The 6695-nt window shown below is 30.4% G+C and overlaps 1 pseudogene; it reads right to left on the reverse strand.

The window, feature by feature from the left end:
- Positions 1–1887: 1887 nt before the first annotated feature.
- On the reverse strand, positions 1888–3625 carry LOC112688079 (annotated as a pseudogene).
- Positions 3626–6695: the final 3070 nt, after the last annotated feature.

Below are 6695 nucleotides of genomic sequence, written 5' to 3' on the forward strand. Positions count from 1 at the left end.
GTAAATAACAATTTTTCTTTGTATTTTAATAAATAAAAGTTATAAATATGACACAAAAATGTATAGCATTTAGAGGGAGGTTATATTACTGATGAATATTGTTTTAAATGGTTGAATGGGTAGAGGAAAGCAGGCCCTCTCAGGTCGTAAGAACTGCTTGAGTGTCCGCGGCAACGTGGAGGGTGGCTGAACAAGCGGGGGGGTCCTGGACTTGAGGTGGAAGAAACAACTGTCAGCGGCACTATTGATGGTGGCTATCGATCAGGTTGCTGGATCGTTGACGGCATTGTTAATGGAGGTCAACTGGCAAGTTGTCTAGTTTACTCTTCCACGGTGTATTATGTTACATACAGTTAAATACAACTAATTGTATTCTGTATACATAGTACCCGTATAATTTCAGCTGGAGAACTGCGAGAGAGATGATTTTGTGGTTGTTTGGCCGGGAATTTAAGAGTGTTTGATCTTGATGTGTATAGTAGAGTGTGGATTGACGATGTTTTTCTTAGTTTTTCTTTTAAAGTTAAGATGTATTGTGACATGGAGAAGTTTTGATAAAAGATTAAAGATATATTTTGATGATTTTTTAAAAGTTGAAGGAATGAAATTAATTTTATAGATTAAAAAATGTAAAAGAAAGTACGGAAAGAAAACAGTCAGTGAAAGACGAGCGCTCTATATTAAGTATTAAGTGACGCGAAAGGTATGACGTGCCGTGCATATCAGAGAGAGCAGTTGCGTCGGCGCCGGTTGCGCAATCGGAAACCGCTAGGTGGCGACACATACTTGGTTCACGCTACATACCAATAACCAAATACTATCTAAACCTATAAAATTTTATAATACTTATAGATACTTAGTTTGAACTTTGAAATTATAACAACTATATAACACTATGAGCCCAAAGAAATGCAAAGGGAGGTTCGTAACAAATGAACAGAAGGAAGCACTCGTCAAGTTCATGGAGAATAATTCGAATTTAAAAAGAGATAAATTTACATCCAGCTTTACCCACCAAAGGCTCAAAATTTATGGGAACAAATAACTCAGTTATTGAATTCTATGGTTGGTGCTAACAAGATCGCTGATAAATGGAGAAAAGTAATTATTATTAATGACTAATGAGTAATATTAATTATTAACACCAATTAATTAACTCATCACTGATTTTTGTTTTACATATTTTTTAATTTAATACCAAATAGTGTTGGACAGATATGAAGTGCAATGCAAAAACAAGATGTATTGAACTTAAAAAAAGTACTAAGAAAACAGGTGGAGGGAGCTATAAGTTAGAGAATAAGTTAGCACCATTAAATGAAAAAATAGTTGGTATAATTAGTGATATACCAATTTATGGTCAACCAAATACACTTGAACCCAACGTCTCTTTTGGGGGATATGAAATTATAGTGGATTCTTCGACCAATAGTTTATAGTAAGCATTAAATATTAAATAGAATAATTTATAATAAAACAATTGAAAATTCCAATATATACTTGAGAGTAGTAATTAAAATAATTACATTTTTAAACTAAACAAATATATTTTTTTTTTTATAACACTAGTTGATTATGAAAGAAGAGAGACAGAAGCTTGTTTGCCAGATTTATCACTACGAAGATCAATCGAACTTGTGTCTACGGACATAATGTACTTATAATTAACATTATATTAACAATATATTATAATATATTATATTATATTATATAATTATATTTTATTGCAGACCATTACAAGACTTATATTATTTTTAATTGTGATACATTTTATGGTATAAGAGCACTAATTGCTTTGAACTTATACATTAAATATATATTATTAGTAATATGCTTATCTAAATAAATAAACTATTAATGTTTTAAATATTTGTCAGTTTTCTGAATTTATTTAAAATATGAATTAAATATTTGCTGTTGCATTCGTTTTCCTGCTATTTGCATGGGTTGCATTTGTATCATTAATAGATGCATTATTTAAAATGCCATAATCATTTTCTTCAAATTTGCCATCATTATTTATAAATATTGTTGTTTCCACAAATATTATGAAGCACAGTACAATTATATTTATAAATAATTATAAAACAGTTTTATTATGCTTGATGCTTTTTCTGGTGCATAATGTAGCACTCTATGCTTAAGTAAACATCTAAAAAAAAAAAATTGGTCATTTCTATCTTTTGGTCTAGGTAATATAAATATATAATAACATTTTAATAATACCTAAAACGCATTTTAAGAACACCATTACACCGCTCTATCAGTGATCTTGTTCTACACAACCAATCTCCTGGGGTGTTTGGTTGATATTCAGTAAGTGGTGTCAATGGCCACGGTCTTAAACCATACCTACAGTCACCTATTTAAATTACTAATAAATAAGTCAACAAGTTACTATAACCAATAAATTAAAAAAAAATTAGTAATTTGATTTAAATTGGTGTAGCTACCTAGTAAAAAATAAGATTTATGTCCAATTGAGTGTTTTAATAGTCCTAATAGAGGACTAATACGCCAAATATGACTTTCATGTGTGCTTCCAGGGAATTTGGCACATACATTTAAAATGTTCATATTAGAGTAACAAATCTTTAACACAGAATAAAAAAATATTTAAATTCCAAAAGTTGATTATACCCTAAAATAAATTTACCAATTGTGTTAATGCTATGAAACCCTTTACGGTTAACATATACATGTTCGGGATAGATAATGTCCTCCAACTTTGGAGGTACTATGGCTATGTGGATCCCATCAATAACTCCTATCACACCAGGTATACCAAATTTTTCATAAAATCTAGTAATGAAATTATATAAGCGCAATATTTTCTAAGATGTTCCAATAACAGTTATAATACAGTTATAATATAATAATACTTACCCAAAACGGACGTCATTGAGTTATCGAAGGGAACTTGGAAAATGAATATATTTATTTAATATTTTTGGACAGTTAAAAGCATTTATTACCTCAGTAATCCATCTGCTAACAGAAGGTTGACTTAAAACAGAACCTCTATTTTCCCCTATATCTTGTTGATAGCTTCTACTGGCAAAAAATCTTAGAGCAGTTAACAACTTAATGAATAACAGAACAAAAAAATATTATAATATAATATAATTACAATAATCTTATATTTGTACAACATTGTTATTTATTACAAACATTTCTTTGTATACTTAATCCAGCTTAATTTGTCACAGGACTAACCATAAATGGAGTCAGAATGTCAAATAATTCTCGAACTAGTATCTTATTTAACCTATAAGTTCCAATCAATTGTCTATCACTTAATTCTAAAAAATTAAAACGTACATGATTGTAAAGAAAAGTTTTCTGTTTCAAATACTTAGGCATTGAAATTAATTTTCCAACATAACTATCTATTTACATAAAATTAGCAAAAACTGAAAAATTAAAGATTAAAACCATATTTCTTTTTATGAAAATTACAAATTACATACTTATATTCATATATCTTGAAATTAGTAGGTACAATAGTCAATAGTAGTTAATGTTTATAAGCGATGCAACATTATTAATATTCATATATCTGTGTTAAAAAAACATGATTATTACCAACAAATGGATCTTCTTTTAGTAAAATACGCCTTGGTATATTTTTATTGAATTCATAATATTAAATCTATACTACTATATAAAATGAATTCGCTTTTTTTTGTTCGGGATAAACTCCGAAACTACTTATTCAATCCTCGTGCAATTTTTTTTAAATTAAAGAGGACATCACAGAGAAGGTTTAAGGTAAAAAATTAGTCCGATTAAGTTAATAAATAATTAGTTATTATTAATTAAAATAAACGTGTAAATTGTATATATACCTATATATTATTGTACATATTGTGCGGGCCACGGGTTTCTTGATACCTGTAACCTGACCTTTTTGTTCGTCAAATTGTATTGTGTTTGATATCGGCGGTGTTCCGAGAAGTTTATCACACGTACACCAATAACATGTATATCCAATATTCGTATTAATATCTTAATAATACAAATGTATACTGCTAATAACCAAGGCAGGTATTGTGCGCTAGCGTCGTCTGGCGTCCCCACTCACTACCATCCACCGCATTCAATAACAATCATACGCCGATGTTATTTTCAGTCGTTACTTCAAGACAGTTGCCTTCAGTGTGTTAAGTAGATTGCGTTTGAGAATAGTAATTTATGTGGAAATCGTAAGCGATGATATTATCGATCGATTTCTGTTCGAAAGTGGTTTTCGATACCTTTGAGAATAGACCCCCAGACGTGAACAGCCGGTTCGATAGTGTTGCTATGCGGATGTCGTCACGACCGTTCGCGTCACCTTACCATAGATGATGGGAAGGACGGGGTGTCGCGACGGCGCTGCGTGCCGCGGTCTGGTGGTTGATGAGAGAGATAAAGGCACGGTCGGCGACAGACGTTTCGATAACGGCTACCGCACGGGTCCGCATCACTTTTTCATAACAAATTACAATTGTTACGTGCCAACCGTTTGATCCGTTAATTCAGTTACAACGTCTCAGTCAACGCTTGTGTGGAAGTGTAGTCAGGAATAATTAAGACTTCTTTTTAAAATAATTAAATTTATTTAACTTATAAAAATTATTCTAACTACAAATTTTGTAAATATTCTAGTGATAGAAATTATTTAAGTCCTAACAATTGTCCTTATAAAATAATTGGAAATATTTCTAAGTCCAGACCATAACATACACTGACGTGAAGGTGCTCAGTGCAGCATAGACAAGACTCGTCTGATTTGCCCTTGTTTTCGGGTCCCTTTTATATGTGATATTGTATGTGTGTGTGTAAAATCCCAAGTATGTGTGTGTATATTAATGATAATAAAATATGATAATTTCTTATTGATTTTGCATGTGTGTGTTACATAATTACTGATGCAGGGATACAGGATGTGGTCAACCACCCACGTATATGTGACTCCAATATTCATATTCTTATTTAAACAGATAACCATGTGAACAATTTAACTTATTCACACGCCCAGTTTCGATGTTCATGAGAACCTCTTATAATGTGTGTTTTATATTATGTGACTACGCAATACGCGACACAATTAAAAAACAAAATAGTAGCTATTACTACCAGATCCAAGGGCAAATACATATTTGTTATTTATACTAGCACTTGGACAAGCATTGAAATATTAGATTATGATGATGATTTTTGGCAGATTAAAATAGCATCAAAATTAGAAAATTTAGTATTAAAATAAACGTAAAGACTATACAAAACTTAGTATATAAATTAATGTAAATTTTTAATAACCTATTTAATTAATAATAATATGGTTTTATATCATTCTTATAGTTTTTATATGAACTGTCTACTGCCGAAATTAATCAACCCACAATTTGGAAAGAGGTTACTTGTTTCCGATATAAAAGACCCACGATGACGAGTGTAAAATATTTACTACATTTCTTTTTTATTTCATTATATTAAATAATCAATAAATTATTACTAAAATAAATGTCTAGAAGTGTATAAGTAGGTACATATTGTTTAAAAAACTTGTAATTATTGAAAAAAAATGCTTGTTTACTACACTACTACTTTCAACTTTGTCTACACTTAGTAGCTTATGTCTTAACACTTTTAAACACATTAAACCCGGCAGCGAGCACGTCGCATACATAGAAAAATATATAGGCGAGATACATTGACGCGAAAAGTATACTAAATTATAATTACCGTCAGACCGCCCGCGGAGTAATAATGCGCCTCTCCCGTCACTGCGGCGCAGTATATATATTTATAAGGGGCTGGTACAGTTCTCCCAATTTCGATAACAACGAGTTATCACCAAAATCGAATTTCGGGAGATCGTTTGTGCCAGCCTTAGAAAAATAAATTTCCCGTATTATAATAATGATTAAAAAGTTTTTTTTTACCAAGCCGACGTAACCAACGTAAAATTACAAAAATCCTTATATTGAAAATAAAATATAAAAACCTAACTATCGCTTATCAATTATAACTACAGATTATCAATACTAACTTTGCGTGAATTTAAAACATGTTTAAATATTAATTTATTTAACTCTTTGAGGCATGAGATTTTAATAAATGAAAAAACCCGTCTAGCACACAAACTTAATTTTTTATTTTTTTCAAACTTTTCTTACAACAAATTACTGTTTGTTGATTATAGTTAAATGTTCAAAAATTAAAAACTAAAAAAAATTATTTTTTTTTTATAAAAAAGAAGTAGGTTAAAAATATGTCCCGCTGTGCAGCATTAACAACATTTTTTTCTTTATTCCTTTTGAACTGAAATAAATCAGTAAAAATTATCAAAATTCATAAAATTTAAAATATTTTTTATTTTAAATAAGAAATACTTACATTTTAACATGAGTGGTAGTTATTGAAACAATTTCTTGACTTAGAGATGCAAAATGGCACATCACATATGGTACATTTCCAATCTGTGCGAACTTCTTTTTCTTTAGTGCTACAGTGGGCGCATTTTCTTCTTGTCGTCCGTTCTGGCTGATGTGCTGATTGATCTTTGCGAACAGATGGGGATACAGATGCTCTTTTTATGGAAATAGGCGATGGTGATGCGGAAACTTTCTGTTTGCGTTTTTGAAAAAATGTTTTTGAAACGAGGCTTTTTGAGATCTCACGACGAACATTTTTTAATGTTATTTTTT

Source organism: Sipha flava, unplaced genomic scaffold (assembly GCF_003268045.1).
Source record: "Sipha flava isolate LNK unplaced genomic scaffold, YSA_version1 374_pilon_pilon, whole genome shotgun sequence".
NCBI lineage: Eukaryota > Metazoa > Arthropoda > Insecta > Hemiptera > Aphididae > Sipha > Sipha flava.